Below are 18,077 nucleotides of genomic sequence, written 5' to 3' on the forward strand. Positions count from 1 at the left end.
GAGGGTCAGAGAGAGGGAGACACAGAATCAGAAACAGGCTCCAGGCTCTGAGCTGTCAGCACAGAGCCCGACGCGAGGCTCGAACTCACGGACCGCGAGATCATGACCTGAGCCGAAGTCGGCCGCCCAACCGACTGAGCCACCCAGGCGCCCCTGTTGTTTTTATTTTTTGGTATTTTTGTTGTTGTTTTAAGCTCAGAAGTCAACTGTGTATCATAATGCCTAGGTACACTACTTCTGCGGTAATTTTCTGAAAGCCCAAGGTTGGAAAGTGAAACAGTCTTCTGCTGTCCTCAAGTAAGTGTGTGACACATGTTTACACTTTTCAGAACACTATTTATTTTACTTGTCTCCTCCAGTATATGGAGTTTTTTTGTTCTTGTTTTTTTCTCTTGACAATGAGCATGACCTTGGAGGAGGTATAGTTCTTGGACTTTCAGTCTCAATATTCTAAACATTCTACTGGAGTTCCTAGCCAGTGCAATTAGGCAAGGAAAGAAATGACATGCATATGTCTAAGAAAGGCAGAAAAGATGATTTTGTTTATATAAAATCTTAAGAAATATTTGAACAAAGCTACTAGAACCAATAAGTGAATTTAGCAAACCAATGGAACACAAGATCAATGCACAAAAATCAGCATTTCTATATTTGTAAGAAGTAATTGGAAATAACAATTAAAGAATAACCATTACGATAGTACTAAAAAAGTTAGGGCAACTTTAACACAATATATGCAAGACTCGAACACTGAATACTACAAAACATTGCAGAGAAAAATTAAATTAAATCTAAAGAAATAGAACAGTATACCATGTTCATTAAAGAAGACTCAATTTATTTAGATGCTAACAACTCCCAAATTGATTTATAAATTTAATGCAGTTTCAATCAAATTCTCAGCAGGTTTTTCTTTTTATTTCAGTTTTTCTTTTTTTTAATGTGAAATTTATTGTCAAATTGGTTTCCATACAACATCCAGTGCTCATCCCAACAAGTGCCCTCCCCACTTTCCCCTCCCTCCCCACCCCCATCAATCCTCAGTTTATTCTCAGTGTTTAAGAGTCTCTTATGGTTCGCCTCCTTCCCTCTCTGTAACTTCTTTTTTTTCCCCTTCCCCTCCCCCATGGTCTTCTGTTAAGTTTCTCAGGATCCACATATGAGTGAAAACATATGGTATCTGTCTTTCTCTGCCTGACTTATTTCACTTAGCATAATAATCTCCAGTTCCATCCACGTTGCTACAAATGGCCATATTTCATTCTTTCTCATTGCCAAGTAGTATTCCATTGTGTATATAAACCACAACTTCTTTTTTTTTTTAGGTTTTTATTTATTATTTTTTTCAATATATGAAATTTATTGTCAAATTGGTTTCCATACAACTCCCAGTGCTCATCCCAAAAGGTGCCCTCCTCAATACCCATCACCCACCCTCCCCTCCCTCCCACCCCCCATCAACCCTCAGTTTGTTCTCAGTTTTTAAGGGTCTCTTATGCTTTGGCTCTCTCCCACTCTAACCTCCTTTTTTTTTTCCTTCCCCTCCCCCCGTGGGTTTCTGTTAAGTTTCTCAGGATCCTCATAACACTGAAAACATATGGTATCTGTCTTTCTCTGTATGGCTTATTTCACTTAGCATCACACTCTCCAGTTCCATCCACGTTGCTACAAAGGGCCATATTTCATTATTTCTCATTGCCACGTAGTACTCCGTTGTGTATATAAACCACAATTTCTTTATCCATTCATCAGTTGATGGACATTTAGGCTCTTTCCATAACTTGGCTGTTGTTGAAAGTGCTGCTATAAACATTGGGGTACAAGTGCCCTTATGCATCAGCACTCCTATATCCCTTGGGTAAATTCCTAGCAGTGCTATCGCTGGGTCATAGGGTAGATCTATTTTTAATTTTTTGAGGAACCTCCACACTGTTTTCCAGAGTGGCTGCACCAGTTTGCATTCCCACCAACAGTGCAAGAGGATTCCCATTTCTCCACATCTTCACCAGCATCTCTAGAGTCCTGATTTGTTCATTTTAGCCACTCTGGCTGGCATGAGGTGGTATCTCCGTGTGGTTTTGATTTGTATTTCCCTGATGAGGAGTGACGTTGAGCATCTTTTCATGTGCCTATTGGCCATCTGGATGTGTTCTTTAGAGAAGTGTCTATTCATGTCTTCTGCCCATGTCTTCACTGGATTATTTGTTTTTCAGGTGTGGAGTTTGGTGAGTTCTTCATAGATTTTGGATACTAGCCCTTTGTGTCATATGTCATTTGTGAATATCTTTTCCCATTCTGTTGGTTGCCTTTTAGTTTTGTTGATTGTTTCCTTTGCAGTGCAGAAGCTTTTTACCTTTGTGAGGTCCCAATAGTTCATTTTTGCTTTCAGTTCCCTTGCCTTTGGATACGTGTCAAGTAAGAAATTCAGCAGGTTTTTCTGAAGAAATTTATAAGGTGAATGTAAAATCTATACAGAAATGCAAATAACCCAGAATAGACAAAAACCACTTGGAAAAACAAGAATTATACTGCCTAATTTAAAGAATTCTTATAAATGCACATTAAACAAGATAGTGTGGTATTGATTTAATCATTGACATATTTATTAGTGAAACAGAACCCAGAGTACAGAGATAGATCCAAATGTATAGGGTCAATTGATCTTTGATGAATTTCCAAAGTAATTGCATAGTGAAAGAGTTCATCTTTCTGATTGATGGTATTGGTACAGTTGGATATCCATACGAAAACAATACATCTTAACCTTTACCTCACATCATATATAAAAAAAATGACCAAAGGAAATATATCAATGGCCAATAAGCACACAAATGATTCTCAATATCATTAGTCATTAGGGAAATGCAAATCAAATCCCTAATGATATAGCACTATACACCCATCAGAATGGCTAAAACTTGAGGAAATAATACTAACAAATATATGTCTGATGAGAAGGTAAATGGTGTGCACCAGTCTGTAAAATGCTTTGGCAGTTTTTTTTATCAAATCAAACATGTGTATATTGAATGTTGGGACCCGGAAATCCCACATTTAAGTATTTATTTACAGAAGAAATGAAAACACATGCCCACACAAATATTGTTATACAAATGTTCAGAGCAGTTTTAAACATAATGGCTCCCAACTGGAAACAACCTAAATGTCCAATCAACTGGTGAATAAACAAATTATTGTATAACCATATAATGGACTACTACTTAGTAATAAAAATAACATTGTATTGTCACATGCAACAATATGGATGAATCTTAAAACAATTACGTCAAGTGAAAAAAGCCAGACACAAAAGATTATATACTATATGATTCCATTTATGTGAAACTCTTAGTAACAGAAAGCAGATCAATTGTTGCCTGGTGCCATGGATGAGCAGAGGTGATTGGCCACAAAAGGGCACAAAGGAATTTATAGGAGTGATGAAAGTGTTCTCTGTCTTGATTGTGTCATGGTTACATGAGTGTGTAAAGAATTATCCTTTTCCACCTTATTCTGCACCATAGTATTGTTCATCACTTGTTTAATATCCAGCTAACAAATAATTTAAAACAGTATCCATCAAAATCTTTACCAAAGATCACAAGAAATGTAAACTGTAAAGAGAAAATCAGACCAAAGTGTCATGTTTTATTGAAGAATAGAAGATCTGTTTGAGATGCATTAAGCATTCACGTTTCTTCATTGGGAAACAATTTACCAAAATTTGCAGTAATTATCTCTGGGTCATGTGATTATTCTCAATTTATTTTTTCTTTTTAAGATTTTCTTATTTGCCAAATGCTCAAGGATAAATGTCTTATTACTTTAGCTATTAGAGGATGTCATTTTAAACTGAGAGGAGACAAATTAGGTGATGGTGACTTTAACAATTAATTATTTAACTTAGTAGTTTTAGTGGTATTCCAAAGTGAAGATAAAGGGCACTAAGTTTATCGGACAACTATAAAATGAAAAAATGTTTTAGTAATTTATTTTCATTCTGAGAGTTTATTTTTTTATCTGGTTCAAACAGAAGAATAAGGCATTCGTTAAAGCAAAGCTCAGACTAAGGTATACAATGAACAAAAATCACTAGCAGTTAATTTTACAGGATTATTGAAGCTGGTTAGGTACTTTCAGCTTTTCTCTGGTGAAATTATACAAATAAATCATGTTTTATCAACTGTGCTTCTGGAAGAAACCTGTCTCTTGAGAAATGAAAAAAAAATAAAGCCACAAATATCCCGCATAGTAATTTTTTATCTTCTTGTACCAGGCTGAAAGCACTTCCTGCTTTAAAAATATTATCACGTGTGGGTAGCCCCTGATGTAAATATTCAAATGACGTTGGTCATTTCCGAAATAAATTATCATTTTTTAATATGCACTGGAGAGAAAGGAGAAAATGCAAGGATGATTCATCATTTTAATGGTTATTTACACAAGTGATTGGAAGATTGTTTTTACTTTGATATAGCAGCAGTTCCTGAGGGAGAGATTCCTCCTCTCCCATTTGCCCCTTCCCAGCTCTAAGTGCTGCGTGTCTGATGTTCTCCGCCTTCGCACACAGCAGGGAGGAGAATAATTGGGAAACGCAGGGATAAGGGGATAGAATTGGAAATCAGTTCTAACAATGGTCTGTTACTGCTGCAGCGAACGCACCGATTCCAAAGATCATAGTTACATTAGTCATCAGGGTTATATTTATCTGTAATGATCAATCTGTTTGGTCTGGCTTATATTTTTCAAATTATTAGCACACTATTAAATTGGTATTCATAGACTGTCTGACTGTTCTGCTTCAACTTTTCATTTTATTTTTCAAGCATTGTAGAATTCCCATTGCCCTTTCTCTTTTTAGCATCGCATATTTTATTTCTGCACTAAGAGCAAAATCGCCTTTGGAAAATGCTGCTTCTAAGGTTATGGATTTAATTTAAACCCTGAATCAAAGAAAAATGTCAGAACCCTTTTCTTAAAGCTTCAGCAAACATGAGTGCTAGCTTTCCTTTTTTTTTTTGTATGAGGCAGCTTTCTTATTTTACTGTTGCTAGTGCCTTAGAGCTTCTGAGTATTTATTTCCAGACACCAGAGAACCACTGGGACATCTGTCATAGGCTTCCAAAGTTTTGTGACAGTCGCTTTTTACTGTGTAACAGACTACCTCCCAAGTTTAGTGGACTAAAATAACAACAGTCATCTATTTGTGCAAAATTCTGCAAACAGGCTGGGCAGCTGGGCAGCTGGTCTCTGTTCCGTGTGGTATCAGCTGGCCAGACTCACGTGTTTGCAGTCAGCTGCTGTTGTGACTGGGTCTGGAGCATCCAAGACAGACTTAGTCATATGTTTGCACCATCATCATCTATGATGGCTGGAACAAGTGGGTGGTGGTTTAGCCTTTCCTTCTTCAAAGTGGTCTTTTATCTTCCAAAGTCTGTCTCTTTACATGAGGTGCAGTTCACGAGGAGGCTGGCTTGGGCTTCCTTGCATGGCATCATATGGCAGCAAGAGAACAAAAACGAATGAGGCTTCTTAAGGTCAAGGCCCAGTTCTTGTACAACATTGCTTTTGTCATGTCTTGTCAGTCCAAGAAATTAATAATATTGGAGAGTTGTATCCAAGGGTATGAAATCAAGGAGGAGTGACTCACTGGGAGCTCTTTTGTAGCAATAAGCCCTAGTTATTCTGAGGAATGTTTTTTTTTATCATTTCATTACAGTGGAGGCAAATAACAAGTTATATATATATTTTTCCCCTTCAGTGACCATCTGAAATCAGCTCACTATTTCTACACAGGAACTTGAAAGTAGTTGTCCAATAAGAAGAAATTCAGTAAACCCGAGTGAATAGGTGCAGGAGGAATCCTCCAAGTGAATGGGTACTTGGTCAATAGTTGACTGATTAATTTGAAAAGTCAGTTAAGTATAAGGAATCATAAAACAAATTATATATAATCTCACACACTTTGTTTTAACCTAAAATGAGCAAATATGTATGCATTCATCAGTATTTAATATCAGTCCCAAGGCTTTTTTTTTTTAAATATTTTTTAATGTTTATTTATTTTTGAGAGAGAGAGTGTGTGTGCATGGAGGAGGGGTAGAGACAGAGAGGGAGACACAGAATCTGATGCAGGCTCCAGGCTGCGAGCTGTCAGCACAGAGCCTGCTGCGGGGCTCGAACTTAGGAATGGTGAAATCATGATCTGAGCCAAAGTTGGACACTTAACTGCCTGAGGCCCCAGGTGCCTCAGACCCAAGGCTCTTCTTTGAGTAAGCATCCACTGTTTAGAATACCACTTCATCTTTCTTGTATTAACCCGCCAGTAATGATAGCCAGTGATTATCAATATCAATAGCTTTGAAGTGGAATGAATACAAATATGGTTGCATATCAATCTGTTTAGAGAATCTGACACTTATATATTTTCTTCCAAGCTCTTACAGTTGTCTCACTCACACCTCATTCACAGCAATTACTTGGACCACTTGGTGATTGTGACATTATCTTTCTACTTAAATGGTTTTCATTAGAAGAGCGATGAGTCCCTTTACACTTATATTTTTATCAACTTCCAGATACGTTATACAATTTTGATAAAAAGTACAACACAGATAAATTTGGGAATAAACTCAGTTGACTTTTAGCAGTTGTCAATTCAAAACAATGGAAACACAAATGCACGAGCATACCAGAGAATGTTTATTGGGCTGTGGGCATCCACCAATATGTTTTACAGAGGAAATGGGGAGTATCTATTAACTGATGACCTGATGAAGTGGACATTATTTAAAAGAGTTTTTATTATAAGGGAAATAGGTAATTTATAATAGGTGGATCAGTACCAACTATGAATTTTACTATTGTTCAAATAGTATTGGAATGATTCAATTACTGGTTGACTAATGTGAGCTGGTCATCAAAAAATCCTGCATCTTAGAATGTAAAATAAAATTCTCTATGCCTAATGATTTGGAAGGTCTCAGTGCTATCACCAGAAAATTACCCATTTCCCGTTGAATATTAGTTCACCTGGATGCTCATTCTGAAACTCCACCCCATAAGGACTTGCTGAATTCAGTGGTCTAAATTTGCTGATATGTCCAGTTGTTTGGTTATCAGCTGTGTGCAGGATTCCAACCTGATAAAAGGGCTGTGATCCTCACTCAAACTTGACGGCCATTTCCTTCTGCAAAAGTATTAGTTTCAGTATAAAAATGTATAAATCAAATAGGATTTATTTTCTCCCTGCTATTTTGGACAAACAAGATATGTTGCCATGTCCTGAAGGAAACTGAAATGTATTTGCGCAGTCATAGGACTTTTGGAAATGTCTGATCAGTTCCCAGTGTATCTGTTACTGAACTTTTAAGTAGAAAATACATACTGAAATACACATATATGTTTAAAGAATTTGAAGTCCTTGATGTCCTATTGGTAAATTAAGGGGAAGGAATGTGTTTTTAATGTTCCTGTACAAAAGGAATGCTCATTCAATTTTTAATTTGGTAACACATGGGAAAGAAAAGGATTGAAATAGTTTTGATTAAAATTAATTTAACACATAAGGAGAGACTTGTCATGAGACTGGGTCCACTAATATGCTACTTTGTTATCTCTCCTATATGGAAATTCCATTAGACTCTGATAATATAGATTGAGTAAACAAATAACCAATGAATGGATATTGGAGAAACACCATATTGTTTGTATTGTAATGAAATCCAAAAAAAAAAAATCGAATCTCAGTTGTAAATTAACCTACTGTTCAATAGTATCTTATGATATCATTAATAAAGGTCTTATTATAATTCCAAATGAAAAGTATAGTCAATAAATTAAAAATAGCAAAAATTAGAATTCACTGAATATTATAAAAATCCCACACTTCTTTACATTGCTTATTTAAAAGAGTATTTAGGGGCAGCTGGGTGGCTCAGTCTGTTAATGGTTGGACTCTTGATTTCTGCTCAGGTCATGATCTCATTCATGGTCTTGAGATCCAGCCCCACATCAGGCTCTGTGCTCAGCACAGAGCCTGCTTGGGATTCTCTCTCTCCTTCTGTCTCTGCCTCTCCCCGGCTCACATGCTCTTTCTCTCTCTCTCAAAATTAATAAATAAATGTTAAAGAATAAAAGGACATTTAAAATAGCTTTCTCATGGCTATAGGTGGCCTTGGATACCAGCTGCCATGTATTTCTGGAAGAATTAAAATACCAAGGCCATTTGTAACCCAGGCTTAACAAGTGGAGAGAGGTTCCTCTGCTAAAGTGGTGTTACTATTTTGGGACTTGCCTGTAGAACTCCCGAAATATCCTTCTGGTATCACAATTAGAAACTTGAAATTATTTGTCTCCTCTCATTAATAAAATAATATTCTCACTCCCTGTTCTGTGTTAAGTCTGGTAAAAAGTAACAAATGAATGTTCATTAAATAAAATAAATATTACTTCATTTTAAAAAGTGTACTACAGTTTTAGTTCATACTGGTCATGCCTGTAAACCAAATTTCAAAATCAAAGCACAATACTTTTTATTCAAAAATAGTGGGTTTTTTTGTGTTTTTTTGTTTTTTCAGTTTTTTTTTGTTTTTTGTTTTTTGTTTTTTTGGTTTGGTTTTTGACCTCATATCTTTCTTGCACTTCAAAAGTAGATTGATAGTCCATCACATGAGTAAGTATGGCTGCCTGGGGAGGGTATCTCTCAGATTGAGTAGTGGTACCTATCTCACAGAGTTCTTGTCAGAATAGAGCAGTTAATTCATGTTAAGCACTTAGAACAGTATGGCACTGCAAATGCAGTCAGACCCATGTCTCTGCCCTCCTTTGCTTCTCCAGCCTGTCCCCTGGAACCCAGCCTAGGTCACTGCCTTTCCTCCCACAGGTCTTCAGGCTCCCACCTTTGTTTCCATCCCCTCAGTTCTCACCTGGGCAGCCTCAGGGATTCATGGGTCGTGGATTCAAGTCCCTACTCAGCTCAGAGCCTGGCACTGGACCCCATCTCATCCATAGGAAAGGTCAAAGCCCCCACGTGGGTGCATACACTCCACGTTGCCTGGCCTTCCCTGTTCTGACCCCACCGCCTGCTGCTGGCTTCTTGCCCCCTGCCACCTGAGGCTCCTTGCTGTCACTGGAGCTCCACAGGCTCAGTCCTGCATCCGGGCTTTTACATTTGCAGTTCCCACGGTCCAGAGTGCTTTTCCCTCAGCCTTGCATGGCTCACGTTCTGCTTCCTTCAGATCCTGTGTCCCCACCACAAGGCTTTCCCTGACCTCGCTGCATAAAATTAACAGCCCCCCACCTCCAGCACTTCCTCACCTCTGACCTTTGTTTTCTCTCTTAGTTCTCCTCACCACCAGATAGATCACATACTGTTTTGTTAATTGTCTGTCTCCCACTACCTGAAGAGCAGATATTTTGTAAATGTGCTCAGCACATCAGGCTCATGTCAGGCCTACAATAAATACTTGTTGGATGAATGAATGCTGCAGGTATGTACTTTGAATACATGCACTACTCATGCTGTTGGGTTTTTTTTAAGGTTCATTGTCTGAAATTAAAAGTAGTGACTGAGGTATAAGGAAATCAGTCAGTCATTGTAGGGGGAGAGCCTCAACTACCTTACAGCAAATCCATAAAGGCACCTGCCTTTACCACTGTGCTGCCCTCCTCCCTCCTGTGGCCAGGACGCCAAGCTTCTAGGTTCTCAAGTTCACTTTGTAGTTATACTTTTCCTTGAAAACCTAATGGCTCATTCCTATTAGTGTATAAATGTTTCAGATTTCTCTCATCTTTAAATAAGCAAATAAACAGACCTCCTTGAACCTCTTTTCTCCCCTCCAGCTATTCCTCCCCTCCTTTCTCTCCTTTCCTAGGTCACGTCCACGTTTCAATGGCAGCTACTCCTTGAGAGAGTTGCCAGGGTCGCTCTCACCAGGTTCCTGGTGGCTGGACCCAGTGGGCTCTTCCTAGACATTATCCTCATTGACCTCTCAGCTGCATTTGACCTTGTGGACCACTGACTCCTCCTCTATACTGTCTCTTCTCTTGGCTTAAGATATATCACAGTCCCTTCAACTACTCTTAACCTCTTTCTCTGTGGCTGTGCCAACCTCTTGCACTCTAGCTTGCTTTTTCTTAAGAGGTCTCTTTAGTTTCAACAGTTTTGGTTACAGCCTACATGCTAACTCTCAAATCTATATTTTCACCCCATATTTTCCCCCAAATATCAGAGCCATCTACCCCACTACCTAAAGAGCATTTCCACCATTTGCCCTCTGCACCTCCAACCCCAGAATATCTAAAACTAAGCTCGTTGTCTTCTTTCCAAAGCCCACTCCTGGTCCTTTATTCTCCCCACACCCTCCCTGTGCTTCGTCTGAGTGAAATGTTTTCAGTGGCCTGACTTTTATTTGGGTGTTGGTTTCTCTCCTTGGAAAGCCTTTACTCTTCTCCCTTTTACCCCCACCCCTATCCCTGGACCCGATTCTGGGTCCAACATCACTCTCTCTGCTAAGACCTCAGTGAGTACCTGGTCCTCCTGGCTGTTCCTGTCATCCCTTGTTCCTCTCTGTCTCAGCCCTCACCACACTGTATTGAAATAAATTGGTTTTCTTCCACCATGAGAGCTTCTTGAGGACAAGGACTACATTCTTTTTTCTTTTCTGTCCTCTGCACTTAGCAGAGGGCCTGCCACTTTGTAAGTGCTTAATAATTGTCTGTCGAAAGAAAGACTGAATAAGTGTGAGTGCATAAGGGCTACAGAGCTCTTGGGAGAGAGGACAACTTGGTAATATTAAGCAGAGTTTCTTAATGGGAGACATGTTGGCATTTTGGATGGAACAACTCCATTTGGTAGAATTGTTAAAGTCACCCCTCTGCTCAGAGCCTGACACCTGTCCTGAGCATTGCAGGATGGTTAGCACCACAGTGGTACCCTCAGTCACTAAAATCAGAAATGCACCCCCCCACCCCCAAACACACACATATTTCTAGATGCTTCTTGTGGAGATAGCTTGCCTTGGGCTGGGAATCTCTGGACAAAGGTTGGTGCTCTGGGTAGTGCAGTGGTTTATACAGTGGGAGTACTCGGGGAATCAGAGAGAAGTAGACCTCTTATTAAAACTATCTAATTGTATAGATTCCAACTGCTGTACTGAAAATCAGAAGGGAGACGCCTGGGTGGTTTAGTTGGTTGAGGATCCAACTCTTGATTTTGGTTCAGGTCATGATCCCGGGGTCATGGGATCAAGCCCTGAGTTGGGCTCAGCGCGGAGTGTGGAACCTGCTTAAGATAGTCTCTCTCTGTCTCTCTCTGTCTCTCTCACTCTCTCTCACTTACTCCCTCCCTCTGCCCCTCTCTTGAGCTTGCTCTCTCTGTCTAAAAAAAAAAGAAGAAAATCAGAAGGCTGATGCATTAAGAAAAATGTGGATCTTCACTAGAAACAGATGAAGGCATTAAACTGCTGCAGAGTCAGTTAATTTTTTAGCACTCCTTACCTTTATAATGCCCAGCTTTAGAAAAGCTATCTGTCATTGTGCTCTGCACATCTTGAGTCATTGAAGTTTGATGCAGTTGCAAACACTGAATCACAATCAGAGCTCACAGAACAGTAAAATCCAGACTGTGACTGGAGTGCTTTCTATGAATTCAGATTCCTAGGTGCCACCCCAGACCCACCACTGGACAAGCCCTGAGAAGCTTGGACATTTCAACAAACTTCATAGGAGATTCTTAAGCACCCTCCTTTGAGAACTATTGACCCAGACCATGTTCTTTTGTGAATGGATCTCGAGAAATTTCCTGATTTCTGGCTATTTATTTCTTAAAAGGACAAAGATTTACATGATTAATTAAGGCATATTAACTTTAGGGAGGGGAGTTTTGGCATTTCAGATTCACACGGCATTGAAGAAAATGGATGTGACTGTGACTACCAAAAGAAAAAAAATTCTGTCAATTTTCCAGAAAGCGTATTTTCTAACAAGAGTCTAATTTCTGATGGACTAGTCCACTTTGGTATGCTTTTGCCAATGTCTGTCTGCAAGTGAATCAAGTTCTCCAAGACATAAGAAAAATAAAGAGAAACTGCATGTTCTTCTATGTTTGAACATTCTTGGGTCTCGTGCAGGATAACATTTGGTGATCCAACATGTCTTAATTCCAGAATACTCAAAGATGTTACAATGTCCATGTTTCTCATAGAGATGTATGGATGCACAAATACTTTTTTTCTGGGGGTGCCTGGGGGTCAGTCAGTTAAGCATAGGATTCTTAATTTCGGCTCAGGTCATGACCTCACAGTTCATGAGTTCAAACTCCACATTGGGCTCTGTGCTGACAGCTCAGAGCCTGCTTGGGATTTTCTCATTGCCCCTCCCCTGCTCGCTCGCTCTCTCTCTCTCTCTCTCTCTCTCTCTCTCTCTCTGTGTCTCTCTGAAAAATAAATAAATAAACTAAAAAAAAAAAGACTTTTTTTCTGGCTGATTCTGTCATCTTTTTTTGTTCTATGAAAGAAATTTCCAGAGCTCAAGTTTTCAGTGAGAATTATGAGTGGATACCCTAGCCTGTCCATTTAGAGTTTCTCACGGGAAGCCTAATATGATCCGTGTCCTGTAAATGATATCCGTGTCCTGTCTGCATTCCTGGAAAGGGAATACAGGATATATCGCCTCCCAGGTCTCCTCAGAGGACAGTTACTGACTAGGCACACACTTCCTGCTACTTCTGTCTCTTCCCTGAGTGGATCCACCAACCAGAGTGCTATTCATGCTACAAAGTATTGTAACAACAGCAATTCCAAGAACATGTGGATCTGTCACCCTGGCACCTCACAGAATTTTGAACATTATTATCACCTTAGGTGTAGACTTTTAAATTGAGCATGCCTGGAATTCCACTTGATGTTGGCATTTCAGAGAAGCTTCAAGAAAAACTGCTCACGTGTCTAAGATTATCTGCTCTGGATGATGAAGGATTGACAGACTTTGGAGTGAGTTCTTGACACACTCTCACCATCTTGAAATAGAGATGATCACTCATCTTTCACACCTAAAAGCGCTCAGTGTAAGGGAAGGTTGTCTCGAGTGTCACTGGGTTAGTGGTGGAGAAATAATGGATGATATCTTGACTGATGGGAACAAGTCGAAGGCTGTTGACAGGTGTGTCGAGAATGGTTTGGGGGAAGATGAAAGAAGGATAGGAGAGAAGCAGAGCCGGGTCTTCAGCGTGGTCTGGGCTTATCCTGGCTGTGGAGCCAGCATCACTGCACAGAGGTCCTGTGGTTGCACGGGCTCTGATGCATCTCCAAGTGACAGAGCTAAAGGTCCTTCCCCCCGGGGGGAAGTTCGGAATGGAGACAACCACATTTAAATACTTAAATATAACAACATATTGTAAATGTGTACTAGTGGCTGGTTTTACACAAATCATTTTATTTATGTTTTTAAGTTTTTTTAATGTTTATTTGTTTTTAAGAGGGGTGGGGGACAGAAGATCCAAAGCAGGCTTAGTGATGACAGCAGAGAGCCCGATGCAGGGTTTGAACCCACAGACTGGGAGATCATGACCTGAGCCGAAGTCAGAGGCCCAACTGACTGAGCCACCCAAGTGCCCCCAAATCATTTTTATTTGTTCACACAGCAGCTCAAGGAGATGTTGTTGGCCTTAATTTTCAGAGAGAGAAACTAAAACAAAGACATAAGTCTAAAATCGTGTGGTTATAAAGTATCATAATCAGAAAAGTCAGGGCTGTTGAATCCAAATTCACTTGTCTTTCCATTTTTCCAAAGTGGTTTCCCATCATTCTGTCACAAAAACTGAGGCTCAGTATTCTCATTCCAAGCCACCAAGAAGGGTTTTAAAAGGGCAGAGAGGGGCGCCTGGGTGGCACAGTCAGTTAAGCATCTGACTTCAACTCAGGTCACCATCTCACAGTTTGTGAGTTCCAGCCCCATGTCGGGCTCTGTGCTGACAGCTCAGAGCCTGGAGCCTGCTTCGGATTCTGTGTCTCCCTCTCTCTCTCTGCCCATCCTCTGCTCGTGCTCTGTCTCTGTCTCTCAAAAATAAATGTTAAAAAAAAAATTAAAAGAGCAGAGAAGGGAGGTGGCGGATGGGCAGTATGGGTGAAGAGGAGTGAGAGGTACAGGTTTCTAGTTAGGGAATATAGTCAATGGTATTGTAGTAGCCTTGTATGGTGACAGATAATAGCTACAGTTGTGAGTGCACCATAATTTATAGAATTGTCCAAACACCGTGTTGGACACCTGAAACTAACATTATGTGCCAACTCTACATCAATTACAAATAAATAAATAAATAAATAAATAAATAAATAAATAAACAGCAGAGAGTATAATAGTGCAATTTAGAAAGAGTTTCATTCAATAAAATCCCTGCTTACTGGTACTTAAAGGATTAACTCCTCGGCTATCAGCCAATTCAGTTATTTACCAAGGTTCATTTCCTGAGGAAATAGACAGCGGTGGTCTTACTGTAAATTCACTTGGAAAATAAACAGGGTAGTGTCCTCTGAGGTCATTCCTAGAAGTCATCCGTACTCCTTTTGTTATGTAGTAGACCACTCATTTGAAAATGTCCACATTTTCCTAAATCACCTTAGAGTTTTTTCAGATCTGTCCATTATGGATCAGAAGCAGTACAATTAGCGCCCACAGCGACTGTCTGAATTGTTCACAGCAATTCCAAATATTGAAGGAAACAGACCAGTAGGGTTAGCTATATTTGTCAGTGGCAGTTTATTGATATGATAATTCAAATGTTATAACAGGAATTAAGTACAGGTTAAGGTTACAGACCAAATGCTTCCCAGGAATAAGGAAAGATCTAGGCACTTAACGAATGACACAAGCTAACTTGAGTGAGATAAAGTTTCTTTGGGTATTTTTTAGTTCTGTGAAAGTTACATTTATGAATTTCAAGTCATATTTTTCTCTTGATTTTTTAAAACATGAAATAGAAAATATATATCTTAAGCATAGTTAACTTCAAGTAAATGAATGTTTGAGAATGGCAATCAGACAAGTAATAATGATGCATGCATTCACATGTGACAGTAAGAAAATGACTAAGACAATAAAAAGCTGGCCCAAATCATTGAATTTTGAAGAATGTTAAAAAAATCTAAAGGAAATGACTGAAATCAAATGTAAAGTTAACATTTAATCCTATGAATTTCATCAATAAATAATCTTTGTTTATTATCTGGACTACAGGCCCATTTTCCAGACTTCAGCCTTTGGACCTTTGGCTGAAGTCAAGATAGTAGAGCTGAATGCTCTACTATTTTATATTTTTATATTTATATTTTACTTTGTTATATTTTATTTTATATTTTTCTATAAAACTTAGGAAGCTAAGTTTCATACATTTTCTGAATATCCTCTTTTCTAAATCAGCTTTCCATAATGCCATACCTTTCAGGAATGTCATGTTCATTTTGTGTAATAGGAAACAAATTTTTATTTAAAAAAAGAAATCTCTGTAGCCCAGGATCCTGAAAATTGAGTTTGTTTGACTTCTATTGTGGCCCTTAAAAGCTGACTAGATTGGCCAATGAAACCAAATGAAGTAACTATCCCAACAGATTTAACTAGTAGCTATTTAAACATTTCATTAGTGAGCTGTTTTCCCTGAAAATTAACTGAATTCTTTTTTTGAAAACTCACAGATTGACAGGAGACACTTGGACTCCTTTCATTTCCTTTAAGAGTAGTTCTTAATAATATAATTGAAGTAATAATTATTTATATTTTTTATAATACATTCTTTACTTAATTTCTTCCAGCTGTGGTTTTCTCAGTTGTAAAGTAGAGACAACAGTAATTTCACCTTAAAGAATTGTGAAGATTACATGATCTAATGACAGTAACACAAGTATCAAGTATCAGCTTTACTAACATAGATCATTTGGACCTCTTTTTGTTATGGTTTAGCTTTTTCCCTTAGGCAAATTCTCCCTCCCAAAGACTACGTCTTATTCAAATGTCACTGTCACGGATGCATTGGCTGGATGGAAGGAAATAACAATATCCTCACCAATTTGACTAGTTGTGTTTAAGGAAATGCTGTTAGATACTAAGATCCCCTTAAATGATCAAATAGTTGTGTTTTAAAACTTAAATAGCATTTAAGTTTTCTAATGTTTTAATTAAAAGGATTAAAATTCTCAGTGGATTAAAGATTATTTCCATGGCAACTGATTTCTTTCTTTTTCCTTCAGCACATTAAACAATATTTCTGTAGTTAGTCTTTTAAAAGAAAATAAGCTCTTCCACCTCAGAACTACTTAAAATATCAAACATAGTACCTTATGATAAATTTTTAAAATCCAAGTCAGAAAAAGATGAAAAAGCAATAGTAAGAGAGTCCTCCACAAACAATGCAAATGTTGAACAAGACTGTGAGAACAAAAATCCAGTGGCTATTCATGCCGGACTTTGAAACGGGCTTGAAAAACACCGTTCTGCTCCAGTTCAGTGAAGCTTTTGTTGAGTTATATTAGTGCAACTCTGTTTTTCAGATGGGGTAGGGAATAATTACCGACAGGATTTTTGTATGACACACCTGTAAAAGTCAAAATCAAGATGCACTTAAATTTATTCAGATAGACATCTCTTGAATTATTCATCTTTCCAAAGGAAAATAATCCTACTTGACTCTTCTGGGGACCTCAAACCCCAATCTAGTTTAAACACATCTAAAGGGGAAACACACAAAGTGTGTATTGTTTCTGCATGAGTCTGTGATAAATAAAAAAATATATGTATATGTTTTAAGAGAGTATTTGATTTAGAAAATCAAAATAAAGTATGATACTTTTCATCACCTGATTGTTGAAGAATCCTTTTAATGAAATTTAGCTTTGTTTCATAACTAATGCAATGATTGTACATGATTAGGTGAACTCCAAAGGAATTTTCACCTAACCAGATACCTGGTAAGAAAGGATATTTGCTTTCAGAAGTTTAGTGTTACGAGGAACAAAAAGTATCTGCATATTCTCCATATGGAGGGCTATGGTTGATAGTAGAATCATTAAATTGCCATAAGTACTAGTGATTCCATTCTATGATGGTTTGGGCTATTTGTTAAAGCAAAGTTCCTCCTTTGATTGTGGCCAGCTTGAAGTCTCCCCATAAACTTCATGATTCTGCAGCTGCAGACAGTGTCTGAGCACAGAATATAGGAAAGGCCTTCTCTGCTCACAGAGTTTATATTTGTTTCTCTCTCCTAGGGAATGGATCAGGCTTTTAAGAAATTACTTCTGTGATGAAGAGAGGAAAAGATCCCAGGTAGGTTTTTATTACTACATGTCATCAAGGAAACAACCAGCTTGGGAATTGCCTCACCAGGTTGCCTGGACATTCCTTAAATCTGTTAGTGACCAGAGAGCTTAGCTTGATATATACATAGGGAGATGATAGATAGACAGATAGATAATAGATAGATAGATAGATAGATAGATAGATAGATAGATAGATAGAACAAAATTTTAAATTATACTTTTGGCTATGATGTGCTCTTATAACCACTTCTAAGAAGCAGCAAGGCAATTTTTAGACACAGCTGCCTAGGAGAGTTGCTAGGGCAAGGCCTGAGTAGGTTAGCAGAAGGGTATTTTTATGCTGCAGTTGTAGCTATGGTATCCACTAGCTGCCTCCAGAGATGGCACTTGGGATTTGCTATCCCCTCACTGGGGAGATTAGAAGGTCCTTGAACTGTTCTTGCCAATTAAAGATATCCAGAAAGAAGCAGTGGGTCATTCTGAGGCTCATGGTTTTCTTTGTCCAGCTAGCTCTTATATGTCACTCATCACAGCTGCCTAAGCTCTTGTGTGGGCCTTTTAAACTAATGCAACTTGTCTTCCTTAGCCTTTCAATAGAATCTACTTCTGCCCCACATTAAATTGATCGTTTTGATAGGGCAGGACAGGGGAGCAAGCTTGGCATTTAATTGTCCAGAGACTTGACAAGCACTGATCCTGTTTTTATTAGTTGGGCATTATCTTGGCTTTACTACATTAAAGGCCAGTCCCATAGGCTTATTTCCAGTACCT

General features: G+C 38.5%; 1 long non-coding RNA gene across 1 annotated transcript in view; it reads left to right on the forward strand.

Moving 5' to 3' along the window:
• LOC147579241 (uncharacterized) overlaps positions 1 to 18,077 on the forward strand; it is a 91,219-nt gene that overhangs the window by 72,594 nt on the left and 548 nt on the right. The window contains exon 3 of the long non-coding RNA XR_015253150.1: positions 17,256 to 17,313. This is a non-coding gene — a long non-coding RNA (uncharacterized LOC147579241). The remainder of the gene's footprint in view (positions 1 to 17,255; positions 17,314 to 18,077) is intronic.

The sequence above is a fragment of the Puma concolor genome, chromosome B4, assembly GCF_028749965.1.
Source record: "Puma concolor isolate L17-30 chromosome B4, mPumCon1.1.hap2, whole genome shotgun sequence".
Lineage (NCBI taxonomy): Eukaryota > Metazoa > Chordata > Mammalia > Carnivora > Felidae > Puma > Puma concolor.